Below are 26,670 nucleotides of genomic sequence, written 5' to 3' on the forward strand. Positions count from 1 at the left end.
AGGGCATGTATTGCATGGAGCACTGGGTGTTATACGCAATGAATCATGGGACACTACATCAAAAACTAATGATGTAATGTATGGTGGTTAACATAACATAATAAAATAAAATAATGTAAAAAATAAGACTAATCATGTACTGTATGGTGACTAACATAACATAAAAAAAATAGAATATTTCAATTCCAGGATAATTCATTACTCATTTCTAAGAAATAATTGGGACACAATGTAAATTCCTCAATAGCCAAGATATGTACATAATTAAAGCATGTAGTTAAATGAATATATATATAAATTCTCTCTAAAAAAAAAAATGATCCCAGAGTCCTGTGATCAAGCCCCACATTGGGCTCCCTGTTGAGCCTGCTTCTCCCTCTCCATCTGCCTGCTGCTCCCACTGCTTGTACACTCTGTCAAATTAAAAAAATCTAAAAAAAAAAAAAATATGGTGTATTTCATTGATTGATTTTCCATATGTTTATCCACGCTTGGATTCCAGGAACAACTCCCATTCTTTAATAGTATATAATCCCTTTAATGTGGTGTTGAATTCAGTTTGCCAGGATTCTGTTGGCAATTTTTGCATCGGTAGTAGTCATGGATATTGGTCTATAGTTTTCTTGTAGTCTTTGTCTGGCTTTGGCATCAGAATAATGCTGGCCTTATAGATTGAGCTTAGTAGTTTTCCTCCTCTTTAATTATTTAAAGAGTTTCAGAAATATTTATATTATTTCTTCTTTAAATATGTGATGGAATTCTCCAGTGAAACTATATGGTCCTGCAATTTTCTCTTTTGGGAGCCTTTTTAAAAAAAATTTTGATCCAATCTCCTTACTCATAATTAGTCTGTTCAGCTTTTCTATGTCTTCATGATTCTGTGTTGGTAGATTGAACATTGCTAGGACTTCATCCATTTTTTCCTAAGTTATCCAATTTGTTGGCATAAAATGCTTCATTGTATTCTCTTATAATCCTTTTTATTTCTGTGTCATCAGTTTTAATTTCTCCACATTCACTTCTGATTTTACTTATTTGAATCTTTTCTCCTTCTTATCAGTTAATTTATTTAAATACATCAATTTTATTGTTCTTTTCAAAAAATTAACTGTTTCATTCATTTTTTTCTATTGTTTTCTAATCCCTATTTTATTTCTGCTCTAATCTTTATTATTTCCTTCCTTCTATTAGCCTGACTGTAGTTGTTTCTCCTTTTTCTAGTTTCAGGAGGTATAAAGTAGGTTGTGGTTTCTCTTCTTTAACGTATTCATTTACAGATATAAATGTCACTCTTAGGACTACTTTCAATATATCCTATAAGTTTTGGTATGTTGTCTTTAAGTTTCCATTTGTCTCAAGGTATTTTCCAATTCCCCTTCTCATATTGCTTTCCAGTTTCATTCTTTTGTGATCAGAAAAAGATTATTTGTATAATTTCTTTTATTAAAAAAATGAGGCTTTTTTGTGGCCTCACATGTCTATCCTGGAGAATGTTGCATGTGCACTTGAGGAGAATGTATATTCTGCTGTTATTGGGTATTCTGTATATCTGTTGAGTCTCTTTGGTCTATAGTGTTATTCAAGTCCTTTGTCAATTTATCTTCTGTCTAGTTATTCTATCCATTACTGAAAATTGGGTATGGAGTTTTCCTATTATTATTGTATTGCTATTTCTCCATTCATATCTGTCAATATTTGTTTTATATATTTAGGTGCCCTGATGTTGAGTATATATATTTATAACTATTATATCACTTAACCTCAATTACCTCTGTAAAGGCCTTATCTCCAAATACAGTCTCATTGTGAGATATTGGATGTTAGATCTTCAACATATGAATGGAGGGGGTAAGCACAACCCACTCCTCAATGTTCAACTGATGTTTCTGACTGATCCAAAAGTTACAGACTATAATTTTTTTTGTCATATATAGAAGTTATATTCAGTGATATTTTACCAAGAAATTTCTTCCTTTATCTTTATTATTCTTGTTTCTGTAATAAAAATAACTGTTATTGCTTGAAAGTTTCAATTCTCTACTTAATCCCTAAACCTAGTAAAATTTTGAGAATATAGGATATGGTTTCTTCCTTCAAAGTATAAGGATCATTGAATGCTGTACAAAATAAAGTGGTTCTGCCACTTCAGTGTATGAAGACAATATGTTGTTGTTTATTGTTACACTAATTACTAATTCCTTTAAAAAACTTCAATATAGTATATAAATGTGTTCAAGCTAGTATGATTCAAGAATAGATTTCCATAGTAACAATACTTGCTCATTAGCCATAGAAGGTTCAGCCATGAAGCTAACACTTGAAAATATCTAAAGAATGTTGAATTATCAACCTAAATGATAAATACCTCTGTATCCTACTTGCTTTCTGAAGGCCTTGTCAGCCACTATATAGCCAACAACCAGAAATATTAGCTAGGGTAATGTGTATATAAAATAAGAGTTCAAAGACTCACTGAGAATTTTTTTCATTGTGAATTTTTCCAAACACCAGGGTCATTCTATAATAGTAGTACTTTCTTCTCATAAAATAGCTACATTAAATTGTGAATACTCTTTGAAGGCATCATTTTACTTTCATTGCTTTAAAAATTATATGAAAAAAATGCTTTCTTTTATCACTTTTCTTTAAAGACAAAACCACCACTCAGAATTCTAGAATATGAAGTAGGGGCACATTTTTAAATTTTCATGGTGTACCTGAATATTAACCATTTACAGATTTTTATTAAGTTACTAGGGAAACAAGAATAGCCCATGAAATTTTGAGTTTACTTCAGTAAGCTAAACATTATAGTTGTGTACTTCAGTTAAACTGTACAGTTAGTCCTTCACAGACACTTATTTAATTGTTATGATATGTACTTACATGATTATGTGTGTCTGAGAGGGAAAAACCAGGCTGATAACCAGGAACAGATTACAATACAGATAGAAGAATACTATGTGAACAAATAATGATTATATAGTAAAATTTATATTTAGTATAAATAATGTACTCAAGTGATGAAAAGACTAAAACTAAGATAACAGATGGAGTAAGTTGAGGTTTGTCAACTCTTTCGGAAGTGGTGATGCTCAAAAGTTTCCAATACTGGTTAAGAAAAGTCATGGAATTAAATTACCAGGGAGCAAGAGCGTATTCTAAAAGTGTGTGCTGGTGTGAGCTAAATCTTAGATCTTGAAATTAGAAATGTATGAAATTGTTCAATGGATTGTTTGGTTATAGCAGCAGGCCCTTATATTTTGTGTTAAGATAAATTTGGAGGCTAGCAGTTTGTTGAGGTTTGTTTATTTATTTGTTTTGTGTTTCATCTATGTTTATCAAGGATATTGGCCTATAATTTTCTTTTCCTATAGTTTCTTCAGCTTTGGTATCAGGGTAATTCTGGCCTCATAAAATAAATTTGGGAGTGTTTTCAATTCTTTGAAAGAGTTTGAAAAAAAATGGTATTAATGTTGTTAGAATTCACCCTTAAAACAATGTGGTCCTGGGCTTTTCTTTATTGGGAAGTTTTTGATTATCAGTTCAATCTCCTGCTAGTTATAGATCTATTCATGTTTTCTATTTCTTTATGGCTCAGGTATAAAGTTATGTTGTTTATTTCAGATTTTTCTTCTTTTTTAATATGGGAATTTGTCACTAAAATGTTCCCTCTTAGTACTACTTTCACAGAATCCCATAAGTTTTGGTAAGTTATTTTCATTTTATTTGTCTCAAGATATTAGAAAATACCTTTTGATTTCTTCTTTAATACACTGTTCAAGAATGTATTGTTTTATTCCAATTATTTGTGTATCTTCACGTTTTCATTTTGTTATGGATTTTTTTATTAAGTTAATTTTAATTCCAATATAGTTAGCATAGAGTGTTATATTAGTTTCAGGTGTACAATACAGTGATTCAACAATTCTATACATCATTACTCAGGGCTCATCATGATAAGTGTAATCTTAATCCCCTTCCCCCCTTCCCCCCACCCCCTTCCCTTCTGATATGCTTTATTTATTTATTTATATCTGATATGCTTTATTTTAAGTGAGTACCCTCAGTTAAAGATTTTTTTTTTCAATAAGAACATTTTTTTACTTGACATATACTTTAGAATACATGGTTCTAAAAGATATGTGTGTGTATGTGTGTGTGTATATATATCTCCAGGGGTGCCTGGGTGGCTCAGTCAGTTAAGCATCTGACTTCAGCCCAGGTCATGATCTCAGGGGGCTGGGGTGGGATCAAGCCCTGCATCAGGCTCTACACTCAAAAGGGAGTCTGCTTCTCCTTCTCCCTCTACCCCTACCCCTGCTCATACTCTCTCTCTCTCTCAAATAAATAAATAAAATCTTTTAAAAAATTCCATCCAAGAAAAACAGAATACACATTTTCTTCAAGTACACTCATAAGAATCCCCTGGTTGAATCACATAAAAAGAGACATAACAAATATTACAAATTTAGGAAGACTGAAATCATACCAAGGATATATTCCAACCACAATGGTACAAAACTGAAGATCAATAATAAAACAAAGCTGGAAAATCTACAACCTACAATGTAAATATTAAATTTAAATATGTAAATATTAAGCAACACATTACTGAACAACTAATGGGCCAAGTAAGAAATCAAAAGGCAAATTAAAATATGTCTTAAAACAAAAGAAAAAAGGGGCGCCTGGGTGGCTCAGTCAGTTAAGTGACTGCCTTCGGCTCAGGTCATGATCCTGGAGTCCCGGGATCGAGTCCCGCATCAGGTTCCCTGCTCGGCAGAGAGTCTGCTTCTCCCTCTGACCCTCCTCCCTCTCATGCTCTATCTCATTCTCTCTGTCTCAAATAAATAAATAAAATCTTAAAAAAAAAAAAAGAAAAAAGAAAAAAAACCCACAATATTCCAAAACCTAGGGGATGCAGCAAAAGCAGATGTTACAGTGAAATTTATGCTATAAATGCTCGTATTAAGAAAAAAGTCCAAAAAAAAATTGAACCACAAGTAACTAGAAAAAGAAGAAACATAGCTGAAATTTAGTAGAGGAAGAAAATAACAAAGAAAAATCTGAAATAAATAGAGAGCAAAATAAACAATAACATGACGTTGAAAGTAATGACAAGTTTAAAAAAAATAAACAAAATTACCAGTGCTTTAACTACATTAAGAAAGAAAAGACCCAAAAACCAAAATGAGAAATGGAAGAGAAAATAATACAACATAACCAACCACAGAAATATATAGTGTGTTAACAATTACTATAAACAATTATATACGAACAAATCAGATATCTTAGAAAAAAACACAGATAATTCCAAAAAATGCACAAGGCGTTACAATTGAATCATAAATTTTGAATCCAAGAAACAGGAAATCTTCTCAACCAATAACAAGAATGAAAGTTGAGTTCCATTCCAATGTGATAAGAATAGATACTTGGTAGGATTTGCTAGGTAAATTTGCTAATACTTGGAATCTATCCTGGAGAGTATTCCATGTGTGCTTGAGGAAAATGTATATTCTTTTTTTTTTTTTAAGATTTTATTTATTTATTTGACAGAGACAGCGAGAGCAGGAACACAAGCAGGGGGAGTGGGAGAGGAAGAAGCAGGCTTCCCGCTGAGCAGGGAGCCTGATGTGGGACTCAATCCCAGGACTCTGGGATCATGACCTGAGCCGAAGGCAGCCGCTTAACGACTGAGCCACCCAGGTGCCTGAGGAAAATGTATATTCTGCTGCTGTTGGGTAGAATGTACTATATGTCTGTTAGGTTAATTTGGTCTTTAGGATTATTCAAGCCTACTCTTTTGTTTTAATTTTCTGTGTGGATGTTTCATCCATTATTGAAATTGTGGCATTGAAGTTCCCTGCTTTTATTATATTGCTATGTATTTCTCCCTTAAAGTTATATATATTTAGGTATTCTGATGTTGAGTGTATATATATTTATAATTGGTATATCTCCTTGGTGAATTGTCTCTTTTATCATTACAGAATGTCCCTTTTTGTCTCTTGTGACAGTTTTTGACTTAAGAACTCTTTGGTCTCCCACAAATACAGTCACCATTGCTCTCTTCTGGGTAATAACAAACCAAATTCAACAGTACCTTGAAAATTCATATACCATAAGCCAAGTGGGATTTATGCCTGGGGTGCAAGAATGATTTAACATATACAAATCAATTAATGTGACACACCACATTAATAGAATGAAGGATAAAAATCACATAATTATCTCAGTAGATACAGGAAAACTTTTGACAAAATTCAACACCTTTTCATGGTAAAAACTCTAAAAAAATAGTTAAAGAAAGAATTTACCTCAACATAATAAATGAAAATTCCTCAGCTAATGAAAAACTGAAAGTTTTTCATCTAATATCAGGAACAAGACAAGGATATACTCTCACAACTTCTATTTAATATCGTATCAGAAAGTCCTAGGTAGAACAGTTAGACAAGAAAAAAAGAAAGAAAGGGCAGGACATTTTTTTTTAATTTTATTTTATTAAGTTATGTTAGTCACCATACAATACATCATTAGTTTTTGATGTACTGACCCACGATTCATTGTTTTCATAAAACACCCAGTGCTCCATGCAGTACATGCCCTCCTTAATACCCACCACCGGGCTAACCCATCCCCCCCACACCCCACCCCTCTAAAACCCTCAGTTTGTTTCTCAGAGTCCATAGACTCTCATGGTTCATCTCTCCCTCCGATTTCCACCCCCTTTTCATTTTTCCCTTCCTTTTCCTAATGTCTTCCATGCTATTCCTTATGTTCCATAAATAAGGGAAACTGTATAATTCACTTTCTCTGCTTGACTTATTTCACTTAGCATAATCTCCTCCAGTCCCATCCATGTTGATGTAAAAGTTGGGTATTCACCCTTTCTGATGGCTGAGTAATATTCCATTATATATATGGACCACATCTTCTTTATTCATTCCTCTGTGGAAGGGCATCTCAGCTATTTCCACAGTTTGGCTATTGCAGACATTGCCGCTATGAACTCTGGGGTGCATATGGCCCTTCTTTTCACTACATCTATGTCTTTGGGGTAAATACCCAGGAGTGCAATTGCTGGGTCCTAGGGTAGCTCTATTTTTAAATTTTTGAGGAATCTCCACACTGTTTTCCAAAGTGGCTGTACCAACTTGCATTCCCACCAACCGTGTAAGAGGGTTCCCCATTCTCCACAACTTCTCCAACATTTGTTGTTTCTTTCCCTGTCCATTTTTGCCATTCTAACTGGTGTAAGGTGGTATCTCAATGTGGTTTTGATTTGAATTTCCCTGATGGCTAATGATGATGCATTTTTCATGTGTCTGTTAGCCATTTGTATGTCTTCTTTGGAGAAGTGTCTGTTCATGTCTTCTGCCCATTTTTTGACTTGATTATTTGTTTTCCGGTGTTGAGATTGAGAAGTTCTTGATAGATCTTGGATACCAGCCGTTTATCTATAGTGTCATTTGCAAAGATCTTCTCCCATTCTGTGGGTTGCCTCTTTGTTTTGTTGACTGTTTCCTTTGCTGTGCAGAAGCTTTTTATCTTGATGAAGTCCTGAAAGTTCATTTTTGCTTTTGTTTCACTAGCTTTTGGAGATGTATCTTGAAAGAAGTTTCTGTGGCCAATGTCAAAGAGGTTACTGCCTATGTTCTCCTCTAGGACTTTGATGGATTCCTGCCTCACATTGAGGTCTTTCATCCATTTTGAGTTTATCTTTGTGTATGGTGTTAGAGAATGGTTGAGTTTCATTCTTCTGCATGTGGCTGTCCAATTTTCCAGGCACCATTTATTGAAGAGCCTGTCTTTTTCCCATTGCATGTTTTTTCCTGCTTTGTCAAAGATTATTTGACCATAGAATTGAGGGTCCATATCTGGGTTCTCTATTCTGTTCCATTGGTCTATATGTCTGTTTTTGTGCCAGTACCATGCTGTCTTGGTGATCACCGCTTTGTAATATAGCTACAAATTGGGCAACGTGATGCCCCCAGCTTTGTTTTTCTTTTTCAACATTTCCTTGGCAATTCGGGGTCTTTTCTGTTTCCATACAAATTTTAGGATTGCTTGTTCCAGCACTTTGAAAAATGTCATTGGAACTTTGATCAGGATGGCATTGAAGGTATAGATTGCTCTGGGTAGCATAGACATTTAAACAATCTTTGTTTTTCCGATCCATGAGCATGGAATATTTTTTCATCTTTTGTGTCTTCTTCAATTTCTTTCATGAGTGTTCTGTAGTTCCTAGAGTATAGATCCTTTACCTCTTTGGTTAGGTTTATTCTGAGGTATCTTATGGTTTTTGGTGCTATTGTAAATGGAATCGTTTCTCTAATTTCTCTTTCTACAGTTGCGTTGTTAGTGTATAAGAAAGCAACTGATTTCTGTGCATTGATTTTGTATCCTGCCATATTACTGAATTGCTTTATGAGTTCTAGTGTTTTGGGGGTGGAGTCTTTTGGGTTTTCCACATAAAGTATCATGTCGTCTGTGAAGAGAGAGAGTTTGACTTCTTCTCTGCCAATTTGAGTCCCTTTTATTTCTTGTTGTCTGATTGCTGTTGCTAGGATTTCTAGTACTATGTTGAACAATAGTGGTGAGAGTAGGCATCCTTGACATGTTCCTGATTTTAAGGGAAAGACTCTCAGCTTTTCCCCATTGAGGATGATATTTGCTGTGGGTTTTTCATGGATGGATTTTATGAACTTGAGGAATGTTCCCTCTATCCCTATACTCTGAAGAGTTTTAATCAGGAAAGGATGTTGTATTTTGTCAAATGCTTTTTCTGCATCAATTGAGAGGACCATATGGTTCTTCTCTCTCCTCTTATTAATGTGATCTATCACATTGATTGATTTGTGAATGTTGAACCACCGTTGCATCCCAGGGGTAAATTCCACTTGGTCATGGTGGATGATTCTTTTAATGTAATGTTGGATCCTATTAGCTAGGATTTTGTTGAGGATTTTGGAATCCATATTCATCAGGGATACTGGTCTGAAATTCTCCTTTTTGATGGGGTCTTTGCCTGGTTTGGGATTAAGGTAATGCTGGCCTCATAGAAGAAGTTTGGAAGTTTTCCTTCTGTTTCTATTTTTTGAAACAGATTCAGTAGAATAGGTATTATTTCTTCTTTGAATGTTTGGTAGAATTCTTCAGGGAATCCATCAGGCCCTGGACTCCTGTTTTTTGGGAGGTTTTGGATCACTGTTTCAATCCCGTTACTGGTTATTGGCCTATTCAGGTTGTCAATTTCTTCCTGTTTCAGTCTTGGCAGCTTATAGGTTTCCAGGAAAGCATCCTTTTCATCCAGATTGCTCAGTTTATTGGCATATAGTTGTTGATAATAATTTCTAATAATTGTTTCTATTTCCTTGGTGTTAGTCGTGATCTCTCCCCTTTCATTCATAATTTTATTAATTTGGGTCCTTTCTCTTTTCTTTTGGATAAGTCTGGCCAGTGGTCTATCGCTCTTATTATTTCTTTCAAAGAACCAGCTTCTAGTTTCGTTGATCTGATCTACTGTGTTTCTGGTTTCTAATTCATTGATATCTGCTCCAATCTTAATTATTTCTCTTCTAATGCATGGCTTAGGCATCGTTGGTTGCTTTTTCTCTAGTTCTTTAAGGTGTAGAGTTAGTTGGTGAATTTGGGATTTTTCTATTTTTTTGAGTGAGGCATGGATGGCTATGTATTTCCCCCTTAGGACCACCTTTGTAGGATCCCATAGGCTTTGGACCGATGTGTTTTCATTCTCATTCTTTTCCATGAATTGTTTAAGTTCTTCTTTGATTTCCTGGTTTCCCAAACATTCTTGAGCATAGTGGTCTTTAGCTTCCAAGTGTTTGAATTTCTGCCAATTTTTTTCTTGTGATTGAGTTCCAGTTTTAAAGCATTATGGTCTGAGAATATGCAGGGAATAATCTCAGTCTTTTGGTATCTGTGGAGACCTGATTTGTGACCCAGTATGTGGTCTATTCTGGAGAAAGTTCCATGTGCGCTTGAAAAGAATGAGTATTCTGTTGTTTTAGGGTGGAATGTTCTGTATATATCTATGAGGTCCATCTGGTCCAGTGTGTCATTCAAAGCTCTTGTTTCCTTGTTGATTTTCTGCTTAGATGATCTGTCCATTGCTGAGAGTGGAGTATTGAGGTCTCCTACAATTAATGTGTTGTTATCAATACGACTCTTTATTTTGGTTAACAATTGGCTTATGTAGATGGCTGCTCCCATGTTGGGCGCATAGATATTTACAGTTAGATCTTCTTGTTGGGTAGACCCTTTAAGAATGATATAGTGTCCTTCTGTGTCTCTAACTACAGTCTTTAGTTTAAAATCTAATTTGTCACTGCGCCTGGGTGGCTCAGTCATTAAGCCTCTGCCTTTGGCTCAGGTCATGATCCCAGGGTCCTGGGATCGAGCCCCACATTGGACTCCCTGCTCAGCCAGGAGCCTGCTTCTCCCGCTCCTGCTCCCCCTGATTGTGTTCCTGCTCTAGCTGTCTCCCTCTCTCTCTGTCAAATAAATAAATAAATCTTTAAAAACAAAACAAACAAAAAATAAAATAAAATCTAATTCGTCTGATATAAGAATTGCTACTCCAGCTTTCTTTTGAGGTCTGCTGGCATGGAAGATGGATGTTCATCCCTTCACTTTGAGTCTGGATGTATCTTTAGGTTCAAAATGAGTCTCTTTACACAGCATATGGATGGGTCCTGTCTTTTAATCCAATCTGCAACCCTGTGCCATTTTATGGGAGCATTTAGGCCATTCATGTTGAGAGTGATTATTGAAAGATATGAATTAATTGTCATCATGTTGCCTGTGAAGACGTTGTTTTTATGGATTGTCCCTGTAAATTTCTGTTGTATATCACTCTTGGGATCTTTCTCCTTTTATAGAACCCCCCTCCATATTTCTTGCATGGCCGGCTTAGTGGTCACATATTCTTTCAGTTTCTGCCTGTCCTGGAAGCTCTGCATCTCCAAGTATTCTTGGCTGCATGTTCTTCTCATTTAGTACCCTGAATATGTCTTGCCAGGCCTTTCTGGCTTGCCAGGTCTCTGTGGATAGATCTGACGTTATTGTGATGTTCCTCCCTCTGTACGTAAGGAATCTCTTCCCCCTAACTGCCCTTAAGATGTTTTCCTTGGTTCTAAGATTTGCGAGTTTTACTATTACATGCCGGGGTGTTGGCCTGTTTTCCTTGATCTTGGGAGGGGTCCTCTCTGCCTCTAGGACATGAATGTTTGTTTCATCCCCCAGATTAGGGAAGTTCTCAGCTACAATTTGCTCAAATACATCTTCTAGTCCTCTCTCTCTCTCCACTCCCTCTGGGATTCCAATTATTCTGACATTGGAATGCCTCATGGTGTCACTTATTTCTCTGATTCTATTTTCATGGATTCTGAGTTGTTTTTCCCTGGCCTCCTCTTTTCCCTTTTTATCTATTATATTGTCTTCCAGGTTGCTTATTCGTTCTTCTGCCTCACTTACCCTAGCTGTTAGATTATCTAGATTAGATTGGATCAAATTGATATCATTTTTAAGTTCTGCCAATTCAGCTTTCATTTCTGCCCTTAGAGACTCTATGTTGCCATTGATCTCTCCATTCTAGCTATTGTCTTCACAATTGCTAGCCTGAATTCCATCTCTGACATCTTGGTTATATCTGCATCCATTTGTAAATCTGTGGCATAAGTCATAATCTGAGTCTTTCCTATTTTGGGGGTTCCTCCTCCTAGTCATTCTGTTGTTGGGTGCTTGAGGCAATGTATAGAGTCCAAATTATTGACCACAACTCTAGGAAAATGCACCTGTTTCATAGAGACCTTAGGGTTGCTGGCCTCTTGTTCTCCCAGCCTGTCTTCTGGGGGAAGGACCTGCCATGCTGTTACTCAGGCAACCCTGTTTGGGCAGAGTTGCCCTGACCCTTGTGGCAGGGGATGGGGTCAGTGAAAACGGGTTTTGGGGGGCTTTTGTCACTGGCAGCTTTCCACGTCTCTTCCGAGAGTCAGAGCAGAAGACATCATTCCCAACCCTCTGCCTCAGAGCAGAGATATTGCAGTCTGTTCTTCAGTGAGCTCTCCAGACCACACTGTCTCTGTTTCTGTCTGTGCCGGTATAAACTGCAGCGTCCTGGGTTGTGCATTCCCTCAGCAGCGCTCCCACTCCTCTCCTCCAGGTTGGGGCACATCTCTGCCCTTTGTGCTTCTAAAACCACCAGCTGCCCCCAGTTCACATGCACCACCCTGCTGCTCTGGTTTCTGTCAAGGGGGCTGCCCTTAAGTCCTTTCCCCACCTCTACTCGTCTGTGAGTCTGTGCCCCATCCTCAGAGCAGGAGGCTATCGTTCCCTGGTGGTGTAGGATCCCCATGGACAGGCTCCCTCCCACTGTCGTTTATCCTCCAATATCTGCCCGGAATCATGGCTTTCCGCTTCATACCTCAAAACAAACCACCTGCGATATTCTATTTGTAGAGATCCAGATCTATCTTCTTACATCTCAAGCTGATTTCGTAGGTGTTCAGAGTGGGTCAGGTAGATATCCAGCTCAGTTCTGGGGACCAGTTGGAATAGGGTCCCCTACTCCTCCCCATCTTTTCCTGCTGTCAGGGCAGGACATTCTAATTGAAAAATATGAAGTACAATTATCTCTGTTTTCATATGGCATAATCTTACATGTAGAAAGCCCTAGCGACTCTAATATACACTCAGTTTCTATTTAAATTCCAGTCAAATTTTTTTGAATGTTGAAACAAATTCAGGAAAGTTTCACAATGTAAAATCAAAATACAAAAATAAGTTTTGTTTCTATATGCTACTAATGAAGTGTCCAAAGAAGAAATAAAGAAAACAATTCCATTTACAAAAGCATCAAAAGAATAAAATACTTAGAAATAAATTTAACCAAGAGGGCTGAAGCTTTGTACACTGAAAATGACAATATTGGTGAAAGAAATTAAAGAAGACATAAATAAATGCAAAGACTTCTCTGTTCATACATTGGAAGACTTAGTGCTGTTGAAATGTCAATACTATCCAAAGCAATTTCCAGATTCAATGCAATACCTATCAAAATTCTAATGCATTTTTCACAGAAATAGTAAAAAATAGAAAAAAAATAAAATTACAGTTATTAAAATAGTATGGCACTGACATAAAAATAGACATATAAACCAAATGGAATAAAGAGTCCAGAAATAAATCCAGGCACATACAGTTAATTTTTTAACAAGGGTGTTAGAAATGCACAATTAGGAAAGATAATCTCTTCAACAAATGGTGCTGTGAAATCTGGATTTCCACATGCAAAAAAATAAAACTAGACCCTTATCTTACACTACAAGCAAAAATATAATGTTGTCTGGGCATGATTTCTTAGATATGACATTAAAACCATAGGCAACAAAAGCAAAAATAGACATATGGGACTATTTAAAACTAAAATACTTCTGCACAGCAAAGAAACAATCAATAGCGTCAAAAGGAAATATACAGAATGGGAGAAAGTATTTGCAAAGGCTCTATCTGCTAAGTGCTTGAAATCCAAAATAAAGAAATCCTTCAACTTAGTATCAAAAAGCAAATAACACAATTTAAAAAAATGGGGAAGGATCTGAATAGATATTTTTCTAAAAGAGACATGTAAATAATTAACAGATATGTGAAAAGATGTTCAACATCACTAATTATCAGGAGAATGCAAATTAAAGCCAAAATGAGATATCATCTTAAATCTGTTTGGATAGCTATTATCACATTATAAATAATAATACATGATAGAATAATATGTGTTGGTGAAGATGAGGAGGAATCGGAACTCTTGTACACTGTTAATTGTTAATGGGAATGTAAAATGGTGCAGCCATAATGGAACACAGTTACTCAAAAAATTAAAAATTGAACTATCATATGATCTGGTAATTCCATATCTGGGTATATATCTAAAAGCTTTGAAATCAGGATCTCCAAAAAATATCTGTTCAGTGTGACATTATTCACAATGGCCAAGATGTGGACAGATGAATGGATAAAGAAAATGTGCTGTGTACACACTGTTGAATATTATTCCACTTTAAAAAATAAGGAAATTATTCCATATGTGACAACATAAATGAACCTGGAAGGCATTATGCTAAGTGAAATAAGCCAGTCACACAAAAGAAATACCACATGATTCCATTTATAGGAGGTATCTAAAATATTCAAAGTCAGAAATAAAGATAGAATGTTGATTGTCAGGGGCTGGGGCATGGGAGAAATGGGGAATTATCCACTTGAAAATTGTGAAGAAAAAAAATAGTGAATAACATCAATCACATATTAAGTGTTTATACTAAAAGAAAAAACTGATAAAATGAGGGCCCCTAACCATTTAACTATTAAAGTCAGACTTTGTTACATATGTTAATTACCAATCATAGAAAAAATTTTGGCAAATTGGAGATTTGGAATACTGCAGACTACTACCAAGCAATTTCACCTCTTGCTATGCTTAAATATAGATTCCTAACTACTATTAGTTATAGACCATAGATTTGCTTTCACAGTAAGTTCCTCGCTTTTTTCTACTAGAATTCATTGTGAATTACTACCTAATCTGTAAAGTATAGTATACGAGGGATATAATATATAAAAACTGTCAAAGTGACTGCTTCAAATAAATGTGCTTTACTATGCAATAAAAAATGCAGTGGCACCACAATGTCTGAAATGTGAGCCCTGTTTTCACTGTTTTTTAATAGGAAATACAAAACATTGTTTACTTGGCATGAAATGAAAAGAAAGGTGGTGATAATTCTATTAACGTGATCCATGTAGATGGATCATCTTGATATTTCAGAGCCCAAAATAAGGTATAATTTTTTAAATCAAAATTGTCCTTTTAGGTTCTGTGTAATTTTAATTAACAAAACAATTTACAACTCTACTCTTTAATGTATAATGTGTAGCCCTGAACCTAGATTCCAACATTTAGATTTTACTGAAACAATAAAATACTTTGCGTTGGAGTAAAAGGCAAAATAATAGCTCTTAATTAAATAATAAAAATTTATATCATTAATCTTCATCATTAGTATACTTCTATCAACTGTAGTTTTCTCTTTGAATAAACTAGCTTAAATTTTTAAAGTTCATTTATGCCAAAAATTATTTTTTGTTTCATAAAATGAATTTCCTAAGTATATAAGAAATATAGATTTTGCCTTTGAAACAATAACCTAGGCTTATTCAATATTTTATTATAACAACTACTCTCAGGTACTTAAACTGGAACTTTTATTTTTCATAATAGTTTCAAATCAGTCTATCATGTCATATTTTTTAATTAACCCATTTGATCATTAACTATAATTGTATCATCCATTATATTTTAATATGACTTTAATAACCAAAATGTTAGCCAGCCATTGTACCACAGGAATTAACATATTGATTATTTACCTTGTTTTGCCAGGCTGTGCTAAATGACATAATTCATTTAGATGACTTTTACTGCCCTGATTAGGGTCTGTTCTCATTTTATAAATTTGTTGAAATCTGTCAAAATAATACATGTCTAAAATTACATTTATAGAACATTTATTAGATGTCACACACTGTGCTAAAAACTTTTTATGAGGGTTCTCATGAAATCCTCTACTAATAGTATCCTTATCTTACAAGTGACAGTGACACAAGTGACAGTGTGTACTTGGTTCTTCGTTGCAAAAAACAGAAACTACTTTTTTTAGAGAGTGTGCACACGTGCATGTGCGAGTGGGGGGAGGGGCAGAGGGAGAGGGAGAGAGAATTTTTTTGTTGTTGTTAAATTCATTTTTATTAATTGAAAACCCTATAACGAAACAGAAGAAAGGTGATATATGAATATGAGAAGCAGAATGAGGTGATTATCTATATGGTCTTGGACTATGGGGGGTGTGAATTACTTCCAGTTCAGCTTAGAAGGTGCTCACGGGGGAACGTGCCTAGCACACAAGAGTCGTGGCCACCTCTGCATTCAGATTTTAAATTGTGAGGGAAGAGGTACCCCGGAATATGTAAGGGATGCAGACACCATTTTGTCACTATAAGATGTCTCAGCACACGCTCCCAGAAAGCCTCTTGAAAACCTACTCCTCCCCCCTTCACCCAGGCTGGAGCAGGTCAGCTGTAGCTGATGAATTGGGTTACCCCACTCTATTCCCATCTCCTAGCTAGGATGGCCCACACTGAGGACGGAGGGCTCTGGAGGAAGAGTGGAGAGGCTGACACCTTGGATTGTTTGGGACCACAGAGAAATTGCTGCAGTTCCCAGGGGAAGCTGGGGAGGCAGGGGATCAGGAGGGTTGAACCAGAGAAGCTCAAGGTCCCTTCCTGCAGCACACTACACCGGCCCACACCTCCACCACTGTGTCCAACAGCTGAGAATTTCCCATTTGGCTTAAGATACATGTGTCTCTCTCTTTTTTTTTTTAATTAACATATAATGTATTATTTGTTTCAGGGATACAGGTCTGTGATTCATCAGTCTTACACAATTCAAAGCACTCACCATAGCACATACCCTCCCCAATGTCCATCACCCAGCCACCCCATCCCTCCCACCCCGCTCCACTCCAGCAACCCTCAGTTTGTTTCCTGAGATTAAGAGTCTCTTATGGTTTGTTTCCCTCTCTGGTTTCCTCTTGTTTCTATAAGAGGAACATTTTTTTCCCCTCCCTTCTCCTATGAGCCTCTGTCTTGTTTCACAAATTCCTCATATCAGTGAGATCATATAATTGTTTTTCTCTGATTGACTTATTTCACTTAGCATAATACAGAGGGAGAGAGAATCTTAAGCAGGCTCCACACTCATTGTAGAGCTCCACGTGGAGCCCCACATGGGGCTTGATCTCACGACCCTGAGGTCATGACCTGAACAAAATCAAGAGTCAGATGCTTAACAGACTGAGCCACCCAGGTGCCCCAAACAGAAACCATTTTTGACTAACTTAAATCTAAAATTAATTTATTGGAAAGGTAGTTCATAAATGAACTTGAAAGTGGGAAGGCAGAGGAAACCAAGCCATACCCAAGATAGTACCAAATGAAAAATCTGCTTAGGATTCTGTTAATAGAACAATTTCCACAGGACTTTCACTCCGACTACCCACTCTACTGTCTTTGGAAACCCAATGATGTGCCAATGGACTCACCATTCAACCACAGCTAACATAAGTGATCTCTAACTTGACCTATATATTTGTCTCAAAATTCTACTTTCTGTATATTTTTCAAGTTTTTTGTCTATTGCACTATATTTGCTCCCAAAACCCATTTTTTCAATAGTATAGTCCAATCCTATAAAAATTAAGCCATATAGGAAGAAAGCAGAGCAAATGGTCCCTGTGGAAAATCTGATTCCAAAGTGGGTGTGGAGTTTAGAAGGACAGGAGTGAAAAGGGAAAAAGGAATTGAATCAAGCATGCCCAGTTTATTTTTAGCAAATACTTTATTCATTTCCATATTAGTTCCTCCACTGAGGAGGAAAAAAGTGAATGTCTTGGAGTGTTATGATAATGGGTGGAATCACTAGTATATATGGAAGGAGCCAGGAATGAGGAAGAAACTTTCCATCCCAGACAGCAAATGTCTTTTTCTATACCTTGAATTGAAAGTTATTTAAGAACAGTATTAGTCAGGGTTCTCCATGAGGAATTGGCTCACATAGTTATGGCAGCTGAGAAGTCCCATGAAATGCCATCTGCAAGCTGGAGACTCAGGAAAGCCAGTAGTGTAATTCAGTCTGAGTCTGAAGGCATGAGCACCATGGGAGCTGATGGTATAAATCCCAGTTTCAACAGATAAGATGTCCAAGCTCAACAGCAAGAGGGGGAAAATACAAATTCTTCCTTCCTCTGTCTTTTGTTCTATTCAGGACTTCAGTGGATTGGTGATGCCCACCCACATCAGGGAGGGTAATCTACTTTACTGAGTCCACCAAATAAAATGCTAATTTCATCTAGAAACACCCAGAAAAAAACTCAGAAATAATGTTTAATCTGGGTACCTGATGGACTGTCAAGTTGACATATAAAGATAACCATTACAAATCCACATCTTGTTAATCTGGCACCCATATGCATCTCTTTAAACCATACTTAATCCCCCAATAAACACAAGAATGATCATAATCCCACCTAACATTATACAACTATCCTGCATACAATTGAACATGCACTAACCCCTTCCCCAGAGGAGGAGGTAAAGTCTTTGAGCATTGTTTACTCTTCTTGATATCTCATAACTTAAATACTATGATATAAAACATCAATACATCTTATGTTATATAATAACAGAATAAAAGATAAAAGAAAACAGATATATATGGTAAGTACATAAATAAATAAATAAATAGTGTGTGCATGCACACACACACACACACACATACACATGCAAACATAACAAAATAAGGAGAGAATACCCATGACAATTACAATACTATTTTCTGTAACTAGTTATGTGGTTGTTTATAAATACCTTCTTCCACTGCCCATTCTGTATCTCCTTTGCCTTCAGCAAGCACCTCACTTCAACTGGTTGTGGTTCTTTATCTGGTAGGATGACTCAAACTAATTCTTGAAGGGTCTGGACCATAACTAGACCTGCCTAGATTGGATTGTTGTAGTTTTCTATTATCCTTAATCACAGATTACAGTAACATTAAAGCACTCTAATGGATCTCCTTTATTCCTGACATACTATTTATTGTCTTCACTGTAGAGTAGTAATCCAATTTCCCCTGGATAGGATTAATCACCCCAGACAACCCTGTAACACCTTTCTTTCTTTACCTCTTGATTCAGAGGCATGAGAATGTCAAAGGTGCTGAATGGCAGTCTTAACTTCCAGTTCAAAGGAATCTTTGTTCTGTCTCCTGGTGGGAGCATTTATCCCTCTGGAACAAAGATCTTTAGGCTAGCTGAGCATAAAGTTATGGAAGCAGGAAGCAAATATTTTGCTAGTGCATCACTAAGAGTAATAGTGATTGGTGCCACACCCACTTCTAGCCATTGGTTCCTGGATCCATGAAATCTGGCTATTAAATAAATGGTAGTAAATGGGTAGCAAATATATTGGATATTGATCCAGAGCATAAAAAGCCTATGGAGAACCGTTCCCTAGCCCTGCAAGGTATTGCCACCATGCTAGCACTGTAACAAGTCTTCAAAAGGCCATTCCACCATTCTGTCAAGCCAGCTGTTTCAGGATGGTGGGGAACATGTAAAAATTAGTTTTATGAGCAAGGACCCATTGTTGTACTTATTTTGCTATAAAGTGAGTTCAGAAACATGAGAGTGAACAAAGCATTCTATAAGCCCATTGATGATAGTTTTGGCAAAATCAGTGCATGCATGGAAGGCAGATCCATATCCACAGTAAATATCTATTCCGTTAAGAACAAAAAAATGCTGTCTCATCCATGATGAAAGGAATCCAATGTGATTAATACACTAGCAGGTACTGACTGATACCCTAGGGAATGGAGCCATACAGGAAAATCAGTATTTGTTTCTGTTGCCAGCATATTGGGCACTCAACAGTAGCCATAGGCAAGCTTGTTAATAGAAGTCTATGTTTTTAAGCCCATGAGTAACTTCCATAACTGCCACTATGGCCAATTTGTTCACCAACCAGGTAACGATATGAGTGGCCAGGGAAAGAAGCTGACTTGTATCCAAATAATGGGTCATCCTATCCACTTGCTTATTTAAATCTTCTTTGACTGAGGTCAACCTTTAGTGAGCAGTCCCATGGGACACAAATATTTTCATGTTTATTGCTTATTCAGAGAGGTTTAACCATATACCTCTTCCCCAAATTTCCTTGCCAATTGTCCAATCATGTTCCTTCCAAAGCCCTAACCATATAGCCAAATCATTGGACATGGCTCATGAATGTATGCCTGTTCATTTCTACTTCTAGGCAAAGTGAACAACCAGGTATACTGCTCAAGTTCTGCACACTGGGAGGATTTCTCTTTACTGTTATCTTTCAAAGATGTCCCAGAGAGGGGCTGTAGTGCTGCAGCTGTCCACCTTTAGGTGGTACCTCTATATCATGCAGGGTGATCTGTAAACTAGGCCTGAATCTTCTCTTTCTCTGTCAACTCATTATAGGGAACTTACCATGAGACCGTAAGTTCAAGCTGGGAGAGAGAAGGCAGTGTAGCAGGAATGGGGACCATGGGCATTCTGGATACTTCTTCATGTAACTTAATTTGCCTTTAGAGCCTACTTGGGCCTGATATGTGTGTATTATCTCCATTTGATGATGGAGTGCTGCTGGGCAAGCCCAACTTTATGGCTTGGTAGGCTTACCCAGTTCATGATGGGCAATTCAGGTGGCTCATGGTTAAGTATTCAGGATCTACTAAAGCCCAGTAATATGCCAAGAACTATTTATATATTTTTTTATTTTTTATTTTTTAACAATTTTATTTATTTATTTGACAGAGAGAGACACAGCAAGAGAGGGAACCCAAGCAAGGGGAGTGGGAGAGGGAGAAGCAGGCTTCCTGCTGAGCAGGGAGCCCGATATGGGGCTCAATCCCAGGACCCTGGGATCATGACCTGAGCCAAAGGCAGACGCTTAATGACTGAGCCACCCAGGTGCCCCAAGAACTGTTTATAATAAAGAAAATAGTTACCTGCAGATGATGGCAAGGCCTTGCTCCAAAATCCTACAAGCTTGCACTGTGGTTCACCTATAAGGGCCTGCCAAAAGCTCCAAAGAGCATCCCTATCTGAAACTGATACCTCAAGCACCATTTGACCTGTGGTATCATATAATTCAAGTGGCAGAGCAGTTTGCACAGCAGCAGCACCCTCGACTAGTTGCAGAGCCTTCTCTTCTGGGCCTTACTCAAAACTAGTGTCTTTTCAGGTCAATCAGTAAATGGGTTAGGATAATGCTGATGAAAGCATTGTTGAGCATCTTTTCATGTACTCATTGTCCATTTGCATGTCTTTGGAAAAATGTGTATTCAAGTCCTTTGCCCATTTTTAAATTGGTCTGCTTGTTATTTTGCTATTGAGTTGTATGAGTTCCCTATATATTTTGGATATTAACCCCTCATCAGATATATGATTTGCACAAATTTTCCCCCATTCTGTAGAACAGCTTTTTATTTTGCTGACTGTTTATTTCTCTATGCAAAAACTTTTTAGTTTGATGTAGCCCTAATTGTTTATATTTGTTTGTGTTGCTTGTGATTTTGGTGTCATATCCAAAAACTCATCCCCAGGTCCAATGTTATATAGCTGATTACCTATGATATCTTTTAGTAGTTTTACAGTTTTGGATTTCACATGCAGTCTTACATTAAGTCTTATGTTAAGCCAGCAGGTGACTGGATGAGATGGGCGCCTGAATTTCCAGGATCCTGAAGGGAACCAACTGCTATGGGATATGCCTCAGGTTTCTTGAGCCAGCAAATGCCAGGGTGAGCCTGGGGCCTTAAAACCCATGATGAACCCTGCCATGGAAGCTGCCTGGGGTCATAGAAGCTTCCTAGGCTGCTGAAGTAGGCAGGCACCAATATGAGCCAGGGTCTGGGTTCATAAAAGCCTGCCAGGAGCCTGGAGCCAAGGATCCCTTTGTGGCCACCAGAGCCTACAGGTTCTAGTGTGGGCCTGGGCCCTGGGTTTGTGGGAGCCCACAGGTAGCCACTTAGGATGGCAAGATTTGACCTGGTTTTGGGGTGGGCAGTCCCTTTAATCCACAGTGAAGTCAGGTGGTCATTTTACTCTCCTTCTCTCATGAGGAATGTGCCTCCATGCTGGGCTGCCCAGGCTTGGAGGAGGAGTAATAGGAGTTCTATCTTTTCTAACATTCTCAATGTGTCTTTTTCTTATTTCTGGTCTTCATCCAGTTGTTGTTATCCCTCAAATGCAGCCCTTCACTCTTGTGAAGGTATTTTTATATACACACAGTTGCTCAAATTAATGTTTTGGGGAGAAGGGCAAGGGGTAGAAATTCTTACAGCACCATTTTGCTGAAGTCACTCCAAGAACTCTTGCATTGCATTCTGGTTTCTCAATTCAGTGACTGCAGTTCCTACTGTGCAGTCTGTCCTACATTAAAAAGAAATGATCCCAGAGCTCTTCAGGGATGCCTATTTCCCATCACAAATTTATTTCTCATAGTGTTGGTAAAAGGTATATAATCTGGATCCTCCCGGTGTGGATAACTCTTTGTTGACAAATCCTTTCTCAAATTCCAATCCCCTTAAGCCTTTGACTCCCAACTACTATATTAAACCAAAACATATCTGTCGTTTCCAATTTGCTCATGGTGGGTCTCCTTTTGGTTCATGTTTCAGCCAACCAAACAAAAAACCATTAGGGTTCTTTCTAACTATACAGATGCAACATTAAATGCAGAACCTTTTGTTAGTAAGCTCATGTCAAGAATTCTACCTGATCCAACTTTATGTTCCTTTCATCATGATTCCACATTCTTAGTATCTATTCTCAAACATGTTCACCAGATTTCTGTCTGCACATTAGAAACTGCAAGTAGTTCTTTTGGGGTGTAGTACACCTCCTTATGGGTCACATTTAAGGGCTTGCTGGATCTTATCTTTAGGTGCCTGATGGGATTTGAGTCTAGCTATAGTTATAGAAACCAAGAGGGATGGTAGAGTTTGGTCCTAAGAAGAATCAGCATTATCTTGCATGACAACTCCCTTAGGTAAAGCCATTACAGTTTCCACATGCAATGCCACATTAATCTAATCAGATTGAGATGAAAAGGTTGATATCACTTTGGGTAAAGAGGCCAATATCACTTGGGATGGGGATACTGCTGCCAGTGGGAGTGGGGAAGTCACTTCTGCTTGAGTTAAGATGGCCAATCTCACTGGCAATTGGAGAGAACTCTTCTACAGGTAAAGTATCATCAAAGTTTAGGAGCTTAATGTCCCCAGCTTCAATAGGTTTTGCCCACTTGTCGTTATCCCAACTTAGATCCCATTGTTTCCTAATCAATGTCCTCAATTTAACAGTAGACACTTTATGAGACTGGAAGTTCAAACTGCAATGTAATTCAGTCAGTTGCAGTATGAGGTTCTATGTTTGATTTTCAGCAATTTCAGCCCTGCAGCTACAGGAAATAAAGGTCTCCTTCAGGGTACACTTAGAAGCTCTTAGGTCATTTATATGGTACCTGAGCTGGGGATTTGAAACCCTGAGCTCATCTTTTACCTTCGCCACTTTGTCAAGGGAAATTAGGAGCAAACTACCAATGTTATTATATTTGCTAGTGTTCAAAAAAATATTCAAAAGTATATACAGAATCACCTTGCTCTTTGATTCTTGTAAATAGTTGATTAGGTGTATCCAATGCAGATTTTTTAAAAGATTTTATTTATTTATTTGACAGAGAGAGAGACAGCGAGAGCAGGAACACAAGCAGGGGGAGTGGGAGAGGGAGAAGCAGGTTTCCCGCCGAGCAGGGAACCCGATGTGGAGCCCCATCCCAAGGCCCTGGGATCATGACCTGAGCCAAAGGCAGATGCCACCCAGGCGCCCCTCCAATGCAGATATTTTGCATGTCTCTATAAACAGTTTACACCATGGGTTTTCAGTACTCTCTTTACTACTGGAAATAGGGATATCAGTATTTTCAAAACTAATTATATTAAAGAGCCAATTTTAGAAATCCTAAGACCAATTTAGAAAACTTATCTTTAAAATTCTCTTTCTCTAGGGCCATTTTTGGTACTAAAGTCTTTATTAGGGTTCTCCAGAGATTAATAAGAACCAATAAAAATTACAGAGAGATAGATGTAGATATATAGATAGATAGATAAAAGGAGATTTGTTATGAGGAATTGGTTCACATGATTATGGGGACTGAGATGTCTCATAATTTATCTGCCATCTACAAGCTGAAGACCCAGGAACACCAATGGTTTAATTCATTCTGAGTCCAAAGCCCTGAAGTACCAAGAGCCCAGTCCAAGAGCAGGAGCAGACATTATGATATGCCCCAGCTCAAATAGTGAGGCAAGAAAAAAGAGACAAATTCCTCCTTCCTTTGATTTTTGTACTATTCGGGCTCTCAGTGGATTGATAATGCCTTCCCACATTGCAAAGTGCAATCTTCTTTATTGAGTCCATCAAATCAAATGTTCATCTCACCCAGTAAAGCCCTTACAGACACACACAGAAATAATGTTTAATTTGGGCCCCCAAGGCAGGTCAAGGTGATACAAAATTAACCACCACAAGAGCAGAAGTCATAGCTTATACCTCTATCAATCACTACATAGCACCGAGAATTGCATACATTAAATACTCGATTCTATTTTTTGTGTTCATATAATCAAACGATAGAATGGAGGGCTCTTATTATGTTCTCGAATTTTCTCAAAGAAGGTAATGGGAAAATTCATATTAACTTGAGAAACTAATAAATACACTAAAGAATTATATTTTAATACCTACATACACAGTGTTCTATAAAATCTAAGAGCTAGAAAAAATGACATAAAGCTTATAAAGATTGATAATGTTAAAATCATGTCATCTTCTAGCTGTACTTCTGAGATGGCATTGTAAGGATCTCACTGGACCCAATCCTCAGTGAAACAAGCAAAATGTCGAAATCTGTTTTTTTTTTTTTAATTAATCTAAAGTCTCTGGAAACTGTCATATGTTCATGCAGCAAACAAACGAATATCCAAGAAAATTAACTAAAACTTTCTAAGAGCAAGTGGAATCTGTGGTATTTCAACAATGGCCTGAGTCTCAGTTTCCCTTGTCTGCAGGTTAGCTCAACAAAAGCACCAATCCAGTGGGAATGGTCAAGAAGATGGGACTTCTAAAACATTTAGTGCACAATCAAATGTATAAATTCTCATTGGGTGGAGTAAGCTTCCACATTTCAAATACCTTCCATCTCAGTGGAAGAGGCTAAATTCCTTGTGAGTGTAGCCAAAAGATCAGGGGCTCTCTTACTCCAACCAGGCACCATTCATTAAATGAAGGATCTACTTCAGGTGCATCAGGCTGAGAAATACTATTCTCAATCATGCTCTACCACTTCACTTTTAGGGCAGAGAGTCCACACCAGGAGAAGTGAGCCAAGAAAGCTAGGGGCTAAAACCTTTTCCCCAGCCCAGTGTAGTGGTTCAGCAAATTTTCACAGGTATAAAGGAATTTCATAAGAAACGAAAGCTAAAAATACCTATACCTACCCAAATGAACTGACTTTATGTGAACAGAATGCAAAGAAGTTCAAGTCTAAGGGCACTCAAATATGACTTTTCTTAATTAATAGCAAAAAGCTAGACCATAGGCCAGGTAGTTCATGAGAGAAAACCGGTAAAGAGCCAGAGAAGAAGAGGCCTCCTGAAGTTAGAACAAACCTCAAAGACTGGCTTAAAATTCTGCTTATTCCTGAAGTTGTTTGGATTAGATTGTGAAGCAATGTATACCCTAAAGAATTACTGAAAAAATAGGTAAATCAGTGGAGCCTAACAGCTGCAATTGATAACAAATGAGGCATAGATTAACAGAGAAATCAAGGAAAAAAATGGTCAAAATGAGCCCTGCTCAACTATTATAATCACAGTTACTGTGTATATGCCCAAGGCTGAGCTCCCTGAAGAGCAACATCAAATATGTTAAATTAACTAAAGAAAATAATGGTTAAAAAATAAAAGTAGCTATAATATCAATATCTCATCAAATGTATAATATCAATAAAGAGAAATTATAACAAAGAACTGAATTTAAATTCTGGAGTTGAACAATAACCAAACTGAAAAATTTACTGGAAGGGTGCAAGAGTTCATTTGAGCTAGCAGAAGAGTCAGTAAACATGCAGTTAGATCAATACAGATTATACAACATAAAGAACAGAGAAAAAGGAAAAATAAACAAAGTCTCAGAGAAATATGGGACATCATTAAATGAACCAATTTATACATATTAGGAATGACAAAATGAGAGGAAAGGAAGAATGGAGTAGAAAAAATATTCAAATAAATAATGGTTAAAAACTTCTAAAATTTTCTGGAAAGCATTTATCTATACATCCAAAAGGATAAAGAAAGTCCACAAAGGATAAACACAAAGAGAAGAGGAAATCTTGAAAACAGGAAAGAAAATAACTCATTGCATACAAGGGAACGTCAATAAGTTTAACACCTGACTTTTTAAAAATAACAGATGCCAGGGCACCTGGGTGGCTCAGTCATTAAGCATCTGCTTTCAACTCAGGTCATGATCCCAGGGTCTTGAGATCGAGCCCCACATTGGGCTACCTGCTCGGCCGGGAGCCTGCTTCTCCCTCTCCCTCTGCCTGCTGCTCCCCCTGCTTGTGCTCGCTATCTCTCTGTCAAATAAGTAAATAAAACCTTTAAAAAAATAACAGATGCCAGAAGACAGTGGGATGACATATTTAAAAAGCTAATAGAAGGGGGAAAAGTGGCAATCAAGAAACTTTTATTCAGCAAAATCATCTTTCAAAAATCAAAATGAGGTATGGCATTCTAAAATAAGCAAAAACAGAATCCTTTCATAGTGAACATGCTTTAAAACAAATACTAAGGAAAGTTCTTCAGTTTAAAAACAAATGATCCCAGACAGTAATTCAAATCCACATAATAAAACAAAGAGCACCAGC

General features: G+C 37.1%; 1 pseudogene; it reads right to left on the reverse strand.

Annotated features, from left to right (window-relative positions):
• Nucleotides 1-25,073, reverse strand: part of LOC123846937 (actin-related protein T2-like) — a 71,427-nt pseudogene extending 46,354 nt beyond the window's left edge.
• Between the last annotated feature and the right edge of the window lie 1,597 nt (nt 25,074-26,670).

Source organism: Mirounga angustirostris, unplaced genomic scaffold, assembly GCF_029215605.1.
Source record: "Mirounga angustirostris isolate CCGP_5_RB_7025 unplaced genomic scaffold, mMirAng1.0.hap1 SCAF_11, whole genome shotgun sequence".
NCBI classification, from domain to species: Eukaryota; Metazoa; Chordata; class Mammalia; order Carnivora; family Phocidae; genus Mirounga; species Mirounga angustirostris.